Source organism: Chiloscyllium punctatum, chromosome 18 (assembly GCF_047496795.1).
Source record: "Chiloscyllium punctatum isolate Juve2018m chromosome 18, sChiPun1.3, whole genome shotgun sequence".
Taxonomy (NCBI): Eukaryota; Metazoa; Chordata; class Chondrichthyes; order Orectolobiformes; family Hemiscylliidae; genus Chiloscyllium; species Chiloscyllium punctatum.
In genome coordinates, this window is record NC_092756.1 from 73,791,833 (window position 1) to 73,813,154 (window position 21,322).

At 45.5% G+C, this 21,322-nt stretch overlaps 2 non-coding genes across 2 annotated transcripts; one reads left to right on the forward strand and one right to left on the reverse strand.

Moving 5' to 3' along the window:
• Positions 1-1,970: 1,970 nt before the first annotated feature.
• trnar-ccu (transfer RNA arginine (anticodon CCU)) lies at positions 1,971-2,043 on the forward strand. Its single transcript has one exon. It is a non-coding gene; the product is annotated as a tRNA-Arg (tRNA).
• A 6,188-nt stretch (positions 2,044-8,231) lies between these two features.
• Positions 8,232-8,304, reverse strand: trnar-ccu (transfer RNA arginine (anticodon CCU)). Its single transcript has one exon. It is a non-coding gene; the product is annotated as a tRNA-Arg (tRNA).
• Positions 8,305-21,322: the final 13,018 nt, after the last annotated feature.

Consider the following 21,322-nt stretch of genomic DNA (forward strand, 5'->3'; position numbering starts at 1 on the left):
TAACTTTGAACCCTTTGCTATTTTCCTGTCTGCTCCATTTTCCTCAGATGTGAGTTGTGCAATGTTGGAGTTTGGTTGGTTTCTTGTCTGTCCGTTTGGGGACAAATGGGAGGTGAGCTTGATTTATCAAGCAGCCAATTTTTTTGCATGAGACGGAAGTTGTGCAAAACAATCAGTGAGAGTATAAAACTGAGAAAAACACAATATGAGCCATCAGGGTGCAGTATTTAAAGGCTGCCAGTTTAACAGCAGACATGTACCCCCAGTGGCCACATGGATAAGATATTGGGCTCCTACACCAGGGATTGTGGGTCCAAATCCTATCCGGAGTGGCTAGATTTTATAGGTTGCCCTCTTTGAACTTTACTTCTAATCTACATTATAAACATCCCCATGTCTGCATTCAGTTGATGGGAAGTGCTGTCCAACATGAACTTGCACAAAGTTGTCGGGGATCTGCAGGATTGGGTCGAAATTGCCTGAAAGAGACAGCAGAGCCACAATGGGGAAAGAACTGCTGAGATTCTCCTGGGGCTGGCATGGTGACTCACAGTGTCAGGGACCTGGCTTTGATTCCTCCCTTGGGTGTCTGTTTGTGTTGAGTTTGCACATTCTCTCCATGGGGTACTCGGAGTGCATTGTGTTCCTCCCACAGCCCAAAGATGTGCAGGTTCGGTGGATTGGTTTTGGGGAATGCAGGGTGAGAGGATAGGGATTGGGCCTGGATGGGATGCTCTTCAGAGGGTGAGTGTGGACTTGCCGGGGTGAATGGCTTGTCCCCCTCACTCAAGGGCTTTTATGAACAAGTTTGGAGCAGATAGTCAGAGCTTTGCTGCAGATCCCAGTCAAGGCTTAGCTAAGGGACTGGCATCCAGGTGTGTGTTCATATCCTTCTTTTCCCTGATCTTCCAGAATGTTCTGTAGCTTTGGCCAAAGGGGTCATGAGCTGGGTTCACATCATCCAATGGGGTCACATTGCCAGGAGCCAGACAATGGATTTACTCAGACTGACACTTCCAGTCATCGAGTCACAGAGATGTACAGTACAGAAACACACCCTCGGTCCAACCCGTCCATGCCGAACAGATATCCCAACCCAATCTAGTCCCACCTTCCAGCACCCGGCCCATCTCGCTCCAAACTCTTCCTATTCATATTCCCATCCAGATGCCTTTTAAACGATGTAATTGTACCAGCCTCCACCACTTCCTCTGGCAGCTCATTCCACACACACACACACACCACCCTCTGCTTGAAAAAGTTGCCCCTTAGGTCTCCTTTATATCTTTTCCCTCTCACCCTAAACCTAAGCCCTCTAGTGCTGGAGTCCCCCTCCCCAGGGAAAAGACCTTGGCGGTTTACCCTATTCATGCTCCTCATGATTTTATAAACCTCTGTAAGGTCACCCCTCAGCCTCCGACGCTTGGATCCTATCCTTAGAGGAACTGGTACCAGCTTCCACCACTGTGACTGTGTGTTCAAACTCATCCGTCCTCTTTTCCAGGTCTCCCAGCTGCTGTTCATGCTTCTGCAGCATGATAGAGATCGGGGCCAGCTTCACCTCCATCTGCTTCCCCAACATCTCGTGAGATTTCGCGAGCTCCTTCCCCAGGGCCTGGTAGGTAATCGAGTCCGAGGATCCTGCAGGCTGGGCTGGGGGCCTGGCCCCAGACACTGCTCCTCCCTTCTTCAACATCCCTGGACGATGAAAACGCAGGTAAGTTGATTTTTTACAATGTCCTGGGACTCCACAATCTTTTCTGAGTCCCAGGATATCGCGATGGTCCGGATTGGGTGGGATAGAAATTCTTCCCCCTTGTGCTGTGGTGCGAAGCTCTGCAACATGATCATCTGAGAACACCGCCATCTTGGATCCCCAGAGTGCAGTGAGAAAATAAAACTCAGAAAAACACACAATGAGAGGTCAGGGTGCAGTATTTAAAGGCTGCTATTTTTGCTTTAACTATGCAGCCCCAGTGGCCTAATGGATAAGGCATTGGCCTCCTAAGCCAGGGATTGTGGGTTCAAGTCCCATCTGGGGTGTCTGACTCGTCTTTGTGTGTCATTGCTCTTAAATCCACTTTGCGAACATCCCCATGTTGATGGGATGTGGTGTCCCATGTGACCTTACGCAAGTCTTTTGGCGATCTGCAGGATTCAGGCGAAATTCCCTGAAAGAGACAGGACAGTCACAATGGCTGAAAACCTGCTGAGATTCTCCTGGGGATGGCATGGTAGCTCAGTGGGTAGCACTGCTGTCTCGCAGCGTCAGGGACCTGTCTTTGATTCCTCCCTTGGGTGTCTGTTTGTGTCGAGTTTGCACATTCTCTCCATGGGGTACTCCGGGTGCTTTGGTTTCCTCCCACAGCCCAAAGATGTGCAGGTTCGGTGGATTGGCTTTGGGGAATGCAGGGTGAGAGGATAGGGGTTGGGCCTGGATGGGATGCTCTTCAGAGGGTCAGTGTGGATGTGATAGTCTGAATGGCCTCCTCCCATCCCACTCTAGGGCTTCTCTGTCCAAGTTTGGAGCAATTGGTCCCTTCCCGTCCCTTCGCGAAGCCTTGACTGGGCCTTGCAGTGGAGCTCTGACCATCTGCTCCAAACTTGGAGGACGGGAAAAAGTTGTGGCTGTAAGAGCTGCCCCATTTTTGAGGCATTTTAGGTGTCGGGAGTGATTTCCTCAAATTCCAGGAGCAGCAATTACTGTTTTATTATGTAACTTTGGATGACAAAAATCTCAAAACAACGGCACTTTTAAAAGGAAGAAAATCAGACAAAGAAAGTGAGTACATGGTCAGGAGGGCGGGAGGGAAGAAACCTACACTGCTCACTGATATGGATAGGAAGGGTCGAGAGGGATATGGGCCCAGTGTGGGCGAATGGGACGAGATTAGATTAGGATATGGGGTCGGCATGGACGGGTTGGAGCAAAGGGTCTGTTTCCATGCTGTACATCTCTATGACTCTATGACATGGTGGATAGTGAGTCTTGTATATTGATATTCTAGAGCATGTTAATATAAAAAAGGAGGTGTTGGGTGTTTTGAAAAGCATTAAGGTAGACAAGTCCCCAAGACCTGATGGAATCTATCATAGAATCCTGAGAGAGGCAGGTGTGGAAATTGTTACGGATTTGTACAAAATATTTGTATCCTTTACAGTCACAGGAGAATTCCCCGAGGACTGGAGAATACCCAATGTTGTTTCTTTCTTTAAGAATGGCAAAAAGAATAATTCAGGAAATTAATGGCCAGATCGGCTTCCTGTTATTCATTGCTTGGACATCACTGTCTGTGCCTGGATGGTACCCTCTGGAAGTCACTTTGTAAAGATCTCCACCCCTCTACCTTGGGGTCTCAGGATCTCAAGGTGTTCCTCTCTTTGGCCAAGGTTTCGGTCCATGTGTAATGGTTTCCTGAATGTGGTTCCTGTGAAGTGCCTTGTGCCATGAAAAGGGATCCCTACATGCAGGCTGTAGTTGGGTTGAAGTGTTATGGAGAGCAGGCAGGAAAGTGGAGTTGAGGCCGAGATGAGATCAGCCATGATCGTGTGGAATGACAAAGCAGGCTCGAGGAGCTGAATTGCCGAATTTTTAAGATCTTCGGAACACAACCAAAGACTGAGCTATCAATTGCCGTGGGTGTCTAACATGGTATCTCACCTCAGATGCATCATGAAGAGGGTGTCCATGTTCAAAGCCAGGGGTTGTGAGTTCATATCCCATTTGGGCTGTTATGTTTTTAAACATGAACTCTGATCAGCACCCTGTCTCTGTTTGATCTCAATTCCAGTTAATAAGGGGAGATGGTGGTGCAGTGCTAGACCTGGAGTAGGAATCCAGAACACCAAGTTCATGGTGTTGGGGAGATGGACTGTAATCCCACCATACAAGGTGGTGAAATCTCAGCTCAGGAGGAGCTTTGTCTGATGGGAACCATATATTGCTATTGTGGTTTGTTAGGAAGCTAACTGGTTCCATATTCTCCTTTCAGGAAGAAAACCTGGTGAGACTACAGACCCACAGCAATGTGGTTGACTCACCCTTTGGGCAATAAACACTGGCTTAGTCAGAAACATATCGCATTCCTTCCCTGTAGCTCGGTCACAAACCTGGAACACCCTCCATTGATTCATTGTAGGTTTACCTCCAACAAATGGTCAAAAATCACACCACACCAGGTTTTAGTCCAACAGGTTTATTTGAAAACACGAGCTTTCGGAGCGTTGCTCCTTCATCAGGTGTAATGAGAGAGGAGTCATCAGACACAGAATGTATCAGTAAAATATCAAAGGGTCATACAAGTGATGCGAATGTATTGAACAAACCCAAAATGGCCGACTCCCTCCTGTTAAATCTTCAATCAGTTCAAAAGGAGATACAGGCAGCACATGGATTGCAGTGGTTCAAAAAGATAGCTCCCCATCACCTTTCAGGGGAAACTAGGGAGAGGCAATAAATGTTGATCTAGCCAGCAATGTTCACACCCTGGAAATGAATAAAAACAATCCCACAATGGAATAAACCGCCAGGGGAAAAGTCATAGTGTAATGACTTGAAAACATCAAGCCGCAACTTTGGATGGTTTGTATTGTTATGTTTTACATTATCATCCAAAATGCACCAGTCATTGACATAAAGGTTATGATTTGGAGGAGCCGGTGTTAGACTGGGGCGGACAACGTTACAAATCACACAGCACCAGGTTATAGTCCAACAGGTTTATTGGGAAACACTAGCTTTCGAAGAGCTGCTTCTTCATCAGGTGGTTGTGGAGCAGGATCGTAAAACACTGAAGTTTTAGCAACAGGATTGCAGTGTCATGGCATGTAATATTAAACAAATTGAGCTGAAGTCTTTCATCTTTTAGAATGAACATGTTAGTTTCAGTTCCTTGTTATGTACATCCCAGACCTTTGTTAAAGTTACATTCTCAAGAGAGTTTTAACAATTGGTGCCATCTCAGCTCAGATAATGCATTGAAGATGTGAGGTTAAAATCTGTCTGTGTCCCAGTGTTCGGTCAGACTGATTCTATTTCTAAAGTGGCATTTACAGAATCTGACATGGTTTTATGCAGTTTTTGAGCAAAACAAAACATAATTCTGAACGGACAAATTCACCCCACAAACGTATATGTGTGTGCGTGCAGGGGAGACCGAGTGAGTGTGTGCATTTGGGTGTGTGTGGGAGGGGGCGATAGTGTGAGTGTCTGTGAGAGTGTGTGTATGTGTATGTGTTTGAGTGTAATGGGTTATACATCTGTGAGAAGGTGTGTGTGTGGGTGTGAGTGTGGGAGTGTGTATGTGTATTGTGTGACAGGATGTGTGTGTGTGTGTGTGTGTGTGAGTGTGTGTGTGTGTGTGTGTGTGTGTATGTGTGTGTGTGTGTGTGTGTGTGTATAGCGCAGTGGGGTCAGCTGTAGTGTGACATGAACCCAAGGTCCCAGTTGAGGCCATCCCCATGGGTACCAAACGTGGTTATCAGCCTCTGCTTGGCCACTTTTCGTTGTTGCCTGTCCCAAAGCCCACCTTGGAGGATGGTTACCTGAAGGTTCGAGGTTGAAAGTCCCTGATCGTTGAAGTGATCTCCAACTGGGAGGGAACACCTCTGTTTGGTGATTGTTACGCGGTGCCCATTCATCTGTTGCCGTGGCCTCTGCTCGGTCTCGCCAATGTACCATGCATTGGGCATCCTTCCCTGCAGCGTATGAGATAGACAACATTGGCCGAGTCACATGAGTACCTGCCGCGTACATGGTGGGAGATGTCCCCATGTGTCATGGCGGTATCCATGGCGACACTCTGACACGTTTTACAGTGTCTGCTGTGACAGGGTTGTTTGGTGTTGTCCTGAAGGCCGGGCAGTTTGCTGTGAACAATGGTCTGTTTTAGGTTTGGTGGCTGTTTAAAGGTGAGAAGTGGAGGGGTGGGGAAGGTCTTGGCGAGGTGCTCATCCTCATCGATAATGTGTTGCAGGCTGTGGAGAATGTGACGTAGTTTCTCAGCTCCTGGTAAGTACTGGACAATGAAGGGTACCCTGTTGGTTGCAGCTCGTGTCTGTCTCCTGAGGAGGTCATTGCAGTTTCTCCCTGGGGCATGTCAGAACTGGCGATTGATGAGTTAAGCATCGTATCACATTCTTATCAGGGCATCCTTGTGTACTTCCAAGTGCCCCTCACATTCCCCCCTCACCTGAACAGATCCTGTGTAAGTGTTCGGCTTGTACAGAGGGGGCGGCTGTTTTAATATGTTGAGGGTGGGTTTGTGGTTGAGTGAGGTGCTGTGGTGTCCATCCTTGATGGAGATGCATGTGTCCAAGAATGAGACAGATACTAAACAGGAGTCCGTGGTGAGTTTGATGGTGGGATGGAACTCGTGAAATGTTGGTGAACATAAATGTTGGGAGAGTGCAGCATTGTTCTGACATGAACACAACCAAGGTTGAGGGGATCAATTCTCCTGACATGGTCCCAGAAGCATGTGTTGTCCCAGTGACCTAACAGCTCCATCTCTGATCTTCTAAGCTACTGCCTGTGGTTTACATCCCTTCTGGGGATACTTTCAATGTAAACATTCTCTCCAATTAAAACCCTCTCACTGCATTATCTCCATTCAAATTAAGTTAATCTCTGACCTAATGTCTTTAAAACTCTGCATGGCTGCTTTGAGATCATGGAATTAAAACATTTCCAAGTCAGTTTGGTACATGTGGCTACAAACGTTTGATGAACTGGAGCGAAAGGGAGTGGAATTAATTTCTCAGCTCTCCCAAAGAGACAGCATAGACATGATGGGCTTCAGTATATACAGTCACATTCGAAGATTCATTGATCTGATATCTGATCTGAAGTCTGATAGTGGGCGGCACGGTGGCACAGTGGCTAGCACTGCTGCCTCACAGCGCCAGAGACCTGGGTTCAATTCCCGCCTCAGGTGACTGACTGTGTGGAGTTTGCACGTTCTCCCCGTGTCTGCGTGGGTTTCCTCTGGGTGCTCCGGTTTCCTCCCACACTCCAAAGATGTGCATGTCAGGTGAATTGGCCATGCTAAATTGCCCGTAGTGTTAGGTAAGGGGTAGATGTATGGGTGGGGTATACGCTTCGGTGGGGCGGTGTGGATTTGTTGGGCCGAAGGGCCTGTTTCCACACTGTAAGTAATCTAATCTATTCTAAACAGTTAAATGTCTGGTTCACCACAGTCGCCTCATCTGTTGTTCGTTTCCTCACTGATGCAGGAATTAGCATTGACCCATTTCTTCTTGTCTTTCTGGGACCATTCCTTCAATGTTGGCTGTACAAACATTGAGCTTGCTTGACCTCTATATTGTCCTGTTAGTATTTAACAGGAAAACATGCAGGTGAAATAAAGTTATTCCACACTCAATAATTTATATTTAAATTCAATGAGTTGGACCAAGATAACAGTGACCCTAAAGGTGGAAGATTCATTGAAAATATTTGGTTTGCAAGTAATGATAGACACAGTGAAAAGTTTTGTCTTGTGAGCAATACAGGCAGCTCACAGAGTTCAGTAACATAGATAAGTAAATAATAGGGAAACAGCAGAGGAACAAAAACACAGGTACAGGCGAATATTGAGAGTCTGTGAGACCGTTCAGTATTCTAACAACATTAGGGTAGAAACTGTTTCAAAACCGGTTGGTGCGTGTGTTCAGGCTTCTGTACCTTCTCCCCGATGGTAGAGGTTGTAGAAAAACATTGCCAGGGTGTGATGGATGTTTGAGAATGCTGGAGACTTTTCCTTGACATCGGGCCTGGTAGATGGATTCTATAGATGGGAGGTTGGCCTTTGTGATTGTCTGGGCCGAGTTCACCACTCTCTGTAACCGTCTCCGATCTTGAATGGTACAGTTGCCAAACCAGGTAGTGACACATCCAGACAGAATGCTGTCGATGGTGCACCTTTAAACGTTGGCAAGGGTATTCGCTGTCAGTAATATCCGATGTTCTGGAGGGATCAGTGTTGAAGGGTTGGTTTGTTGATGAGAGTGTGATGAGAGCTGGCTTCCAAAGGCAACCTCTCTAACCGCACTCTCAGGAATCTCATCCCCATCCAGAAACAGCAGCCACTTGATCACCACCTTCAACATTCAATCCTGCAGATCCCCGAAAATCTTGTGCAAGATCATGTTGGATACCACTGACCATCAACTGAATGCAGCGATTTGGATTTTTCCAAAATAGATTAGAAATAAAGGATAAGCTGCAGAGACACCCAAGATGGGACTTGAACCCACAATCCCTGGCTTAGGAGGCCAGTGCCTTATCCATTAGGCCACTGGGGCCCCACATGCTGTCTTCCAATGGCAGCCTTTAAATACTGCAACCTGTCCTCTCATCGTGTGTGTTTCTGTGTGTTGTACTCTCACTAATTGGTTCTTACCCCTTCCATCTCATGCCACATTGTTGGCTGCTTGATAAATTGATCCCACCTCCCATTTCTTCCCAAACGGACAGATGAGATATCAACCAAACTCCAACTTTGCACAACTCAAGTGTGAGGAAAATGGAGCAGACAGGAAAATAGCAAAGGGCTCAATGTTATTTTGTGCAGGACTTTCAAGATATTTGCAGTTACTGGGGAAGGAGGATGTGGAGATGTTGCAAAAAGCTGCATTGAGGACAATTCAACAGGATCTTTGCGGGCATTCAGCCCATTGTGGCTGTGCTGTCTCTTTCAGACAATTCACCCCAAGATCTCCCAAATCCCGGAATTATCTTGCATAAGTTTCTACTAAACAGAATTTGCCATAATCTCAACACAGGCACAATGATTTTTAACAGAGTAGTTCAAAAATCCAGTCAATTTGGATTGAGATGAAGTTGACATGGGATGAAAATCAGACACTGCAAAGACCAGGCTTAAAAATGAAATCCCAGATTTCAGAGGCCAGTGCCATAGCCATTAGTCCACGAGGGCACTATATTGGCAGACCACTGGGAACATTTTACCTCAAATGAGTGTGTCAGCCAAGCACACTCCCAGATCTGTGACAACACACTGAGGGACACACTAAAAGTTCAGGCAGCTGCTGCCAAGGTGTAACAGGGAAACAACACAGTCTCAGGTCTTTCTGACAAATGATCACATCGTCCTTTCAGTTCTCAGACCCTCTTGGTGCCTGACAATGAACAGAGATCGTTTCCTGCCCAAGTACAAAATGCCTTTCTTTCCACAACGATACAGAAGGTTTGAGAAATGTCAATATTCCAATGGTTTGTTGGTTCTTTTCTCTCTGCATAGACTGTACACAACTGATATAGAACCTTTGTATGCATTTCCAAATGATGTCACAAACTGTTTCAATACTTTGTTAATAAAATCAAGTTGAAATTCAAATCAAATTTAGTCTCCCTTTGTCCCCATCACCAACAAGAATACTTGAGTAAAGTTGTGAGGAATTCATCAGACCAATGAGACTCCAGGAATTCTTCCAAGATGTCAGCAATGATCCCAATGAGCCAACCAATGAATGGGAACAGTCACCAGAGAGATCCATCGTGGAGCGACCAAAGAAGGAGTCGATTTGTATCCCTGCGGAGGGCCGCTGTCCTGACCTTGAGATGTATGCTCAACCGTCAGGAGATGGGTGAATGACAGATTTAAAAATCACACAACACCAGGTTATAGTCGAACATGTGGAAGCACTAGGTTTCGGAGCACTGCTCCTTCATCAGGTGATTGTGAAAAATAAGATTGCCGGACACAGAATTTATAGCAAATGTTTACAGTGTGATGCAACTGAAATTGTATCTTGAGAAAGATCTGGATTGTTTGTGAAGTGTCTCATCTTTTAGAATGGCCAGGTTGGTTTTCGTTCTTTCATATGTAAATTGCAAAACTTTTATCAAACGTTACCTTCTCAAGTGAACTTTAACAATTGGTGTCATGTTGGCCCAGATGATGTATTGAAGGTGTGAGCTCCCCTGTGTGAGGCTGTCTGTGCCACAATGGTCAGACTGATTCTAATCTAATAAACAGATTTACAGCATCTTACGTGGATTCATACAGTTTTTGAGCAAAGTAAAATGTAATTCTGTAAGTACAAGTTCATCACACAAAATAACATGTGTATCTGTATATGGGTGTGTGTATATGTGTGTGTGTGTGTATGTGTGTGTGGGTGTGTATGTGTGTGTTTGTGTGTGTGTCTATGAATGTGTGTGTATGTGTGTGTGTATGTACGTGTGTGTATATGTGCGTATGTGTGTATATGTGTGTGGGTGTGTATGTGTGTGTATATGTGTGTGTGCATATGTGTGTGTGGGTGTGTATGTGTATGTGTGTGTATATGAGTGTAGGTGTGTATGTGTGTGTATGTGTGCGTGTGTGTGTATGTGTATGTATGGGTGTGTGCGTATGTGTGTGTTTTTGTGTGTGTTAATATGTGTATGTATGTGTGTGGGTGTGTGAGTGGTTGTGTATGTATGAGTATATGTGTGTGTGTATGGATGTGTATGTGGGTGTGTATGTGCATATGTGTACGTGTGTGTGTGCATGTGTGTGTTTGTGTGTGTGTGTATGTGCGTGCATGTATGTTTTTGTGTCTATCTATGAGTGTGTATATGTATATGTGCGTGTATGTATGTGTATATGTGTATGTGTGTATGCATGTATGTGTGTATGTGTATGTGTATGTGTGTGCATGTGTGTGTGTATATGTCAGTGTCTGGGTGTGTGTATGTGTATGTGTGTGTATGTTGTGCATGTGTATGTCTATGTGCATGTGTGTGTTTGTGTGTGTGTATGTGTATGTGTGTGTGTATCTGTGTGTGTATGCGTGTGTGTGTGTGTTTGTGTGTATGTGTGTGTATGTGTGTATTTGTGTGTGTGTATGTGTGTGTGTGTGTGTGTGTGTGTGTGTGTGTGTAGGTGAATGGGGTCACCTGTAATGTCCCAGTTGAGGCCATCTCCATTGTTACCAAACTTGGTGATCAGCCTCTGCTCGGCCACTTTTCATTGTTGCTTGTCCCGAAATCCCCCTTGGAGGACGCGCGCGCGCACACACACACACACACACACACACACGCACACGCACATGCCCAAACACACGCACACACACATACACGCGCACACACACGCACGCACACACACACGCGCGCACACACACACGCACACACATACACACACACACGCACACGCGCACACACACACGCACACACATACACTCACGCACGCACACACGCACGCACACACACACACACACACACATGCACATATAAGTTTGTTGGGTGAATTTGTATTTGAAGAACTACATTTTACTTTGCTCAAAAACTGCATGAACTACAGAGCTAAGGAGAGAATTGTGGCAGCTCCCAGAATCAGGTGACTCAGTGGTAAGCACTGCTGCCTCACAATACCAGGGTCCCAGGTTCAATTCCAGCCTTAGATAACTGCCTGTGTGGAGTTTGCACATTGCTCTGGCGTCCCCCCACAGTACAAAGGTGAATTGGCCATGTTAAATTGCCCATAGTGTTACCTGTTTCCACACTGTAGGTAGTCTAATCCAGGGGAAGGATCTGAAGGCCCTAATTTACGAGGGCTCTAAGCTCATGCCTTTCCAGGACTTCTCAGCGGTGGGAAACCAGAAAAGAAAATCTTACGATGATGAGCCTAAGACATAGGAATGGAAGTAAGGCCATTCAGCCCATCGGGTCCACCCCCCCCCCATTCAGTTGTGAATGATGGGCATTTCAACGCCACTTAGTGGCACTCTCATCGTTCACCCTTAATTCCTTGCGTGATCAAGAATTTATCAATCTCTGCCCTGAAGACAATTAACGTCCTGGCCTCTGCTGTGCTCCACGGCAATGAATTCCACAGGCCCACCACTCTCTGCCTGAAGAAATGTCTCCTCATTTCCGTTCTAAATTGACCCCCCTCTAATTCTCAGGCTGTGCCCATGGGTCCTGATGGAAACACATTCCCAGCATCCACCCTTTCTAAGCCATGCACTATCTAGTAAATTTGTATTAGATCTCCCCTCAACCTTCGAAACTCTAGTCAATACAATCCCAGGATCCTTAGCTGTTCATTGTATGTTAAGCCTCCCATTCCAGGGATCATCCGTGTGAATCTCCGCTGGACATGCTCCAGTGCCAGTATGTCCTTCCTGAGGTGTGGAGCCCTAAATTGGACACAGTATTTCAAATGGGGACTAACCAGAGCTTTATAAAGTCTCAGAAGGACATCGCTGCTTTTACATTCCAACCCTCTTGAGATAAATGGCAACATTACATTTGTTTTCTTAACCATGGACTCAACCTGCAAGTCAACCTTTAGAGATTCCTGGACTATCATTCCCAGATCCCTTTGTACTTTGGCTTTATGAATTTTCTCATTGTTTATAAAATACTCCATACCTGTATTCCTTTTTCCAAAGTGCAAGTCCTAGCATTTGCTCAGGTTGAATTTCATCAGCCATTTCCTGGACCACTCTCCTAAACTGTCTAAATCTTTCTACAGCCTCCCCACCTCCTCAGATCGACCTGCTTGTCTGCCTAACTTTGCATCATTGGTGAACTTCGCCAGAATGTCCCCCAGTCCCTTCATCCAGATCATTAATATATAAAGTGAACAGCTGTGACCCCAACACTGAACCCTAGCCTCTACTATTTCCTCAGCCACCTCCCTCAGAGCTCTAGGATGTAGACCGGGAGCCGGGAGATTTATCAACCTTTACACCTTTGAGCTTTTCTACCACTTCCTCTTTTGTAATGGCTACCGAACTCAAATCTGCCCCCTGACTCTCCTTAATTGTTAGGATAATGCTCATGTCTTCCACTGTGAAGACTGACACAAATTATTTACTCAATTTTTCAGCCATTTCCTTATCTCCCTTCACGAACCTTCCTGCATCAATTTGGAACGGCCCAATTTCTAATTTTGCCTCTCATTTGTTTCTTTTGTATTGAAAGAAACTTTAACAATCATTTCTAATATTACTGGCTAGCTTACCTTCATATTTGATCCTCTCCATCCTATTTCTCTGTCTTTGTTATCCTCTGTTTGTTTTTGTCAGCTTCCCAATCTTCTGATTTCCCAGTGCTCTTGGCCACTTTGTAGACTCTCTCTTTCCCTATGATACATTTCCTGACTTCCTTTGTCAGCCCTGGCTGTTTAATTCCCGCCCCCTGATGGATAATGTTTCTGCCAAGAGAAGACTGAGGGAGTTTGGGATCCAGTACTCTCTGAGGTATCCGGCAGTGCTCCGATAACCTTACATGGATCCGTACATCTCTTTGATACATCGGAGAAGGTAAGAGACAAATTAACCGAATCTGAACAATTTACTATCTACAAATAGTGTTGTTTGATTAGATTACTCACAGTGTGGAAACAGGCTCTTCGGCCCAACAAGTCCACACCGACCCGCCGAAGCGTATACCACCCAGACCCATACTCCTACATTTACCCCTTCACCTCACACTACGGACAATTTAGCATGGCCAATTCACCGAACCTGCACATTTTTGAATTGTGGGAGGAAACCGGAGCACCCAAAGGAAACCCACACAGACACGGGGAGAATGTACAAACTCCACACAGAGAGTCGCCTGAGGCGGGAATTGAACCCAGGTCTCTCGCGCTGTGAGGCAGCAGTGCTGAGCAGTGTGCCGCCACGCGGTTTGGTTACAACTTTGTTGTTTTTTAAAAAAACCGAGGAAGTCCAGTTGGAGCGTTCTTTTCCTTGTTTTCCCTATTGGTAATAATCCGGTTTAAACTGTGTTTGGTGGCGTTTGAGATGTGTACTTTCAATTTCTAAGTGAAGTTATACCAGAGGATGGGTGGGGTATTTACCCTATCGATCTTAAATATTTTTTTCTTTATTCATATTGCTATTCTATGGTGTATTTACTTTCTATTCTGCTTGTGTTTGTGGTACGGCTCTCGCTAGAAGGAGGGAAACTGGTTGGGATGGCTGGATGCCCACTTGTGGGCAGTTTGGGATGCGTTATTGCCCCCTTTGGGCAGGAGGTGAGTTTCCCTATTCGGCGCCATTGGCGCTTTATATGGTGGTTTGTATTGCTTTTAATCTTTGATAGTTTTGTAGGTTTGTTAAATGTAGTGGTTTCAGTTTATGCAGTTTTTATATTTGATGGATCATATGACACTAAGGCTCAGTGATTTGTGGTTCGAGTTCCTCCTCTCTGGAATTTACATGTTACTGCAGAAGGTTAAGGCTAATGATGTGATTTAATGGTGAACCTGGAATATCAAGGGAAGTCACTCACCAATTAAGATGAAGAAGGTACTTTTGAGTCTTAGAAAGGAGAAAGTGGATATTCCTTTGTTACAGGAGACGCACTTGGATGATAGGAAGCATTTGAAACTACAGCAGAATGGCTTTGATCGGGTTTACTTCACATCATTTAATCCCAGAAGTAGGGGAGTGGCTGTATTGGTGAGGAGGAATCTCCCATTTAAGTTACCAGAGTGTGTTAAAGACACACACACAGGAGGTTTGTAATTCTTAACGCCTTGATAAATGGGGAAGAATATGATGTTTTAAATGCTTATTGCCCTCCAGCTCATCCACTCAACATTTTGTTGGATGCGTTTTCTAAATTGATCAGTCTAGGGTCCTGGCATATCACTAACGGGGGAGATTTTAACTGTCTCATAGATCCCACAGTACAGAGGTTGCCCAAAGCCACCCCGCCGACCCCGATACCCTCTGTACAAACTGAACAATTAGAGGATCTGTGTGTGGAGTGAGGGTTGGTGGACATCTGGAGGTGTCTCCACCCTACAGGCAGGGATTTTACGGTTTTTCCCAATTCACAGATGTCACACCAGGATTGTTTTTTTTCCAATCCCTGTTGCAACCCTGGACTTGGTGGTACCTTGTACGATCGTTAATATTACCATCTCTGATCACACTCCAGTGTACCTGTTGGTTCAGATTAAGGACGTTACAGTGGGTCCAAGGCACCGGCAAATGGATCCCTTTATCCTCAAGGATAATACATTTGTGTAGGATTTCTCTCAGGAATTTTGGGCATTCTAGACATTAACTCACCCTCGATTAGTAGCCAATCCTTCCTTTCGGAAATTGCCGAAGCCTATGCCAGTGGGTTAGTTAATTCCTACTCTGCCAGTAGGAGGCGGCAGAAGGGTGAGCAGCAACGTCTCCTCAAAGCACGGTTGAAAGCAGCTGAGAAGGCCTACTTTGATAGGCCCTCGTTGGTCAAGTTACAGAGGATTACGGCGCTGCGGTCTGCATTGAATCCCGTGCTCACGCAGACAGCAAAGAACAAGCTTAGTTTTGCAAAGCAAAGGTTATATGATCATGGTGACAGGTCCAGCAAATTCTTAGCATATCTCGCTAGGAAAAGGAGAGCCCCTCAAGCCATTACAGTGATTAGGGAAGGGTCTGGGAACCGAACGTGTGACTCCAAAAAGATTAATGTGTCATTCCAGAGATTTTACTCTAAATTATATCAATCTGAGGTTTGTGAGGAGGGGCGGGCCAAAATGGAGGCTTTATTCAAGGATCTGGAGCTCCTGGGTGTGACCCCTGAACAAGAGTCTTTCCTCAATGTCCCCTTATCAGAGCAAGAGGAGCAGGAGGCTGTGAAGCAGCTTCAGAGTGGAAAGGCACCCGGTCCTGATGGACTTCCCAGCGAATTCTAGAAGGAATTTATAAACATATTGTCAGGCCCGATGTTCAACATGTTTAATGACTCATACAGCCATGATTGTCTCCCGCCATCTCTGAGAGAGGCCAATATTTCTCTTATTCTTAAAAAAGGGATGGTCCTGGGGGACTGTGCTTTGTACAGGCCCATTTCACTCTAAAATGTGAACTTTAAAATCCTCTCTAATACTCTTGTGTTAAGGCTGGAGACTGTGTTACCTTCTATTGTTAAAGAGGACCAGACGGGCTTCATAAAGGGCCGCAGATCCACCAATAATGTTAGGAGGCTGCTTAATGTAATTCAAGTGTGTCAACAACAGTCAATATAGGGATTGGTGATTTCTCTAGATACAGAGAAGGCGCTTGACCGAGTTGAGAGGCCGTACCTTTTCTATACTCTGGAGCGGTTTGGTTTGGGCGAAGTTTCTATAAGATGGGTAAAGGTTCTCCATAATGACCCTCTCACTGCAATCATCACCAACAGGGTGTGATCAAGCAATTTTAACATTTTTGGGGTCAGCCGGCAGGTCTGTTCCCTTTCCCCACTGCTTTTTACAGTGAGGATTGAATCATTGGTGGAGGGCATTCATAGGGATCCCAATATATCAGCTCCAGACGTGGGGTCAAATTTACATCAGAGTTTATTGTATGTGGACGATGACCTAATTCTTTCGTCAAATCCAGCAGTTTTAGTACCTCGCCTGTTAGCATGCATCTGTGTGTTTGGCACCTTTTTGGGGGACAAGATTAATGTTGCAAAATCAGAGGCTATGCCTATGGGTGGTCTTATGAAAGTGTTAAGTCTTGAGGGTGAATATCGATTCCCATTTAAATGGTCACAGGGGGGTTTTGTGTATTTGAGCATGTTCATTACTCCAGTTCTGAATCGGCTGTTCAAAGCCAATTATGTTCAATTATTTGACAAAATCAAACAAGACCTTCAAAGATTGAGGCGCTTCTGGTCTCGTGGTTGGGTCGGATAGTGTTTATTAAGATGAATATTCTCCCTCGTTTACTATCCCCTATATGGATGCTCCCCCTGATTTTCGATAAGCAAACATTCAGGAGACTGAACGGCTGGTTCAGCCCCTTTATTTGACATCGTCAGTGGCCCCTCATTAAATGAGCTAAACTGCGATTTTCTCACAGACTGGGGGGAGTGGATCTCCCAGACATTAAAAGCTACCAACGAAGCTCACTTTTATCCTACATGAGTGATTGGGCTTGTGGGGACCCTCTTTCAATATGGTTCGATATTGAAACTTCCCAGACTAAGGTGACCCCTTACTCACTTGCTGTGTTTGGACAAAATGAGGACAGTTAGGGAATATTGCCATAACCCAATAGTTATCGATACTGTTAAAGCACGGAGGGCAATTCGGCAGAGGGAAGGCAATATTGGCAAGACATCTTCTCTTACACCGGGTATGCCGGGTTTTCAACCGGGGATGAGAGATTCAGGATTCAAACATTGGGCAGCTAGGGGTGTGTCTTGCGTGGGTGATTTGTTTGAGGGAGACACAATGATGTCCTTCGATCAGTTAGCACAGAAACACAAGCTACCGAACAGGGACCTCTTTTGTTTATTTCAGATTCGAGATTGTATTCAAAAAAGATGACACTTTTGACTGATCCCTCCAAGTCCGACATAGAGAGAGGGGTGATTTAGCCTTATCTCCTGCAGACCCCACAAAGTTATGTATTTTTCTGACACAACATCCCACTAAACCCAACACAGACCTGGGGACGCTTCCAGGGGAGATGAGAAATCGACTTGACACCAGACAAAGAATATCAGCCGTGAAGACAAGGCTTAAAAGTTAGCCATCCCAGATGGGACTTGAACTCACAATCACAGGCTGAGGCAGTCAGTGTCTTATCCATTAGACCACTACAGCCTCATATACAAAGGTGAAATGGCAGCCTGTAAATACTGCACCCTGAACCTCTCATATTGTGTTCTTCTCTGAGTTTTATACTCACACTGATTGTTTGTCCCCCCTCCATCTCACACTAAATCATTGGCTGCTTGATAAAATTGATCTTACTTCCCATTTCTCCCCAAACAGACAGATTGGAAATCCACCAGACTTCAACTTTGCACAACTGAAGTCTGAGGAAAATGGAGCAGACAGGAAAATAGCAAAGGGCTCAATGTTATTTTGTGCAGCACTTTCAAGATATTTGCAGTTAGTGGGGAAGGTGGAAGTGGAGATGTTGCAAACAGCTGCATTGAGGACAAATCAACAGAATCTTATCGGGTATTCAGCCCATTGTGGCTGTGCTGTCTCTTTCAGACAATTCTCCCCAAGATCTCCCAAATCCTGGAATTGCCTTGTGCAAGTTTCTATTACACATCATTCGCCATGATGTCAGCACAGGCACAGTGATTTTGAACAAAATAGTTTGAAAAGTGCAGTCAATTTGGATTGTGATGAAGTTGGCATGGGACAAAAGTCAGCTACAAAGCTAGAAATCCACCAAACTCCAACTTTGCACAACTCAAGTCTGACGAAAATGGAGCAGCCAGGAAAATAGCAAAGGGCTCAATGTTATTTTGTGCAGCACTTTCAAGATATTTGCAGTTAGTGTGGAAGGAGGAAGTGGTGATGTTGCAAAAAGCTGCATTGAGGACAATTCAACAGGATCTTAGCGGGAATTCAGCCCATTGGGGCTGTGCTGTCTCTTTCAGACAATTCACCCCAAGATCTCCCAAACCCTGGAAAAACCTTGTGCAAGTTTCTACTAAAGAGCATTTGCAATAATCTCGAAGCAGGCAAGTGATTTTTAACGGAGTAGTTGAAAAATCCAGTCAATTTGGATTGAGATGGAGTTGATATGGGATGAAAATCAGCCACCACAAAGACCAGGCTTAAAAAGTTTCCTGATGAAGGGCTTTTGCCCGAAACGTTGATTTCGCTGCTCGTTGGATGCTGCCTGAACTGCTGTGCTCTTCCAGCACCACTAATCCAGTATTTGGTTTTCAGCATCTGCAGTCATTGTTTTTACCTTAAAAAGTCAACACCCCAAAAGGGATTTGAATCTCCAATCCACTCCATCAGAAGCTACAGTCTTACCCATTAAGCCACAAAAACTCCGTGCCAATACTCTACTGGGAATAGTTGATCTTAAATGAGTGCGACAGCCGAGCATATTCCAAGATCTGTAACAACACACTGAGGGATACACTAAAGTTTCGGTCAGCTGCTGCCAAGTTGTAACAGGGAAACAACACAGTCTCAGGTCTTTCTGACAAATTATCACATCGTTCTTTCATTTCTCAGACCCTCTTGGTGCCTGACAATGAACAGAGATCATTTCCTGCCCAAGTACAAAATACCTTTTTTTTTCACGACACAGAACTTTGAGAAATGTCAAAATTCCAGTGTTTTGTTGGTTCTATCTCTCTGCATAGACTGTACTCAACTGTATAGAGCCTTTGTATGCATTTCTATTTAATTTTTTTATGACTAAAGTATTTTTTAAAAATAAACAAAATCTGGAGAGAGAGCAGATCTGCCCGAACTTGCGAGACCCCTCTTTGTGGAAGAGAGCCAGCCCTATATCGGGACAGGAAGGAGATTCCAATGGCCCAACATGGATTGTTTCGGATAATACACTCGCCTCCTTGACCACAAAGTCGGGAGTGAAGTGGGAGATGGCACGGGGCAGGTGACACTAGGCAGACGGACACACAAGATGGCCGCTGAGCCATAAGTTGGCCACTTGGCACACAAGATGGCCGCCAGACCACAAGATGGAGAGAGACAGCAGAGCAAACACAGACACTGCCTGGGGCCACCAGAATGCCAGCACAATGCACTCACAACCGAGTTGATTATTTTAAGGCAAATGGAAGAGACAATACACATGAAGAACATACACTGCCCGCCGAAGGGTCTGGGTCAGACAACACATTTGACAGAAATGCTAACTGTTCGATGCAGACTCAGTACAGAGGGATAATAGCCAGTGCTGCAGTCATCGTCCTTCTCAGGAAGAGCGATGAGCGCCCATTACTACAGCAACGGACTTCCACGCAGACGCTGAAACTGACAACAACTGCACTGAAATTAACAAAGGCCACACTGGAACTGACAATAACTGCACCGAAACAATCAAGGATTCTGCAATGTTTACAATAAACAAGCCATGTTACAGAGACAATAACCTCATCACTGACCTATTATATCACAAAATGTATCACAGTATCTTGACCATGTGCTCCGGGTTGAGAGAAGAATCACAGCTGACCACTGTGCTGTTGGTGCTGCTCTCTCCCCGGAGCTCCGGGATTTCCTTGGACAATAAACTCTGTTGGTGAACCCCGACTCTGACTCAGAGCCTGGTGATTTTCAGCAGTTGCCTTCCCATAAATGTTTGTCCAATCTGTGTACGCCAACGATGGCCTAACTACCTCACATCTCCATCATAGCCTCCTTGCAATTGTATTCAATACCTTGACTAAGAAAGGTCTGGACCCAAATGCATAGCCACAGCCCCATCAGTTGCAACCTTGAACACCGAGATTTCAATTATTTCCATTGACATATTGGACCTTATCATAAATACCAAACATGCAGGTAATCTTGGCTTCAGCTGGTAATGATGACAGAATATAGCTTACTCTGACACCAACACAACCAAACCAGAAGCTGCTTTGTCCATAGATTGGTAGCTCTATCTGTTGGAACCCCAGTGATCTCATGGGTAAGGCACTAACTTCCTAAACCAGAGATTGTGGGCTCAAATCTTATTTGGGGTATTGATTTTGTTGAAACCTTCACTGTGCAGCTGATCTCAATCCTGTGTGGTCACGTGCCCATGGCAACAAAATCAGGCATTCTCAATTGATCCTCAGCTGGAGAAATTTGACCTGACAGAAAATTGGCCAAACTAAATTAAACAGCAGCTATCAGCTCCAGAGAACAGTGCAGCTAAGATCAAAGAGTTACAAAGATTCAAGAAGAACCAGTTCCAACCAGACTGAGGGTTGTATATTGGAGAAGTGTCAGCCTGAGTCAATCCACTTTATAGCTCCTGGCATGACAACAGTGAAGGGTATTGGTGCGACCCCATTGGATGATGTGAACCCAGCTCATGACCGTATTGGCCAAAGCCACTGAAGATTCTGGAAGATCAGGGACAGGAGAAGATGAAAACACACCTGAACGCCAAACCCTTCGCAAAGCCTTGACTGGGTCCTGCAGTGGAGCTCGGACTGTCTGCTCCAAAACTGTTCATAAAACTCCTCGCGTGAGAAGGGCTGGCCACTCAGGCCATCACACCCACACTGACCCTCTGAAGAGCATCCCATCCAGGCCTAACCCCAATCCTCTCACCCTGCATTCCCCAAAGCCAATCCACCAAACCTGCACATCTTTGGACTGTGGGAGGAAACCAAAGCACCCGGAGTACCCCATGGAGAGAATGTGCCAACTCGACACAAACAGACACCCAAGGGAGGAATCAAAGCCAGGTCCCTGACTCTGTGAGGCAGCAGCGCGACCCACTGAACCACCATGCCATCCCCAGGAGAATCTCAGCAGGTTTTCAGCCATTGTGACTGCGCTTTCTCTTTCATATAATTCACCTGAATCCTGCAAATCTTGTGCAAGAAGATGTTGGGCACCACTTCCCGTCAACTCAATGCAGACATGGA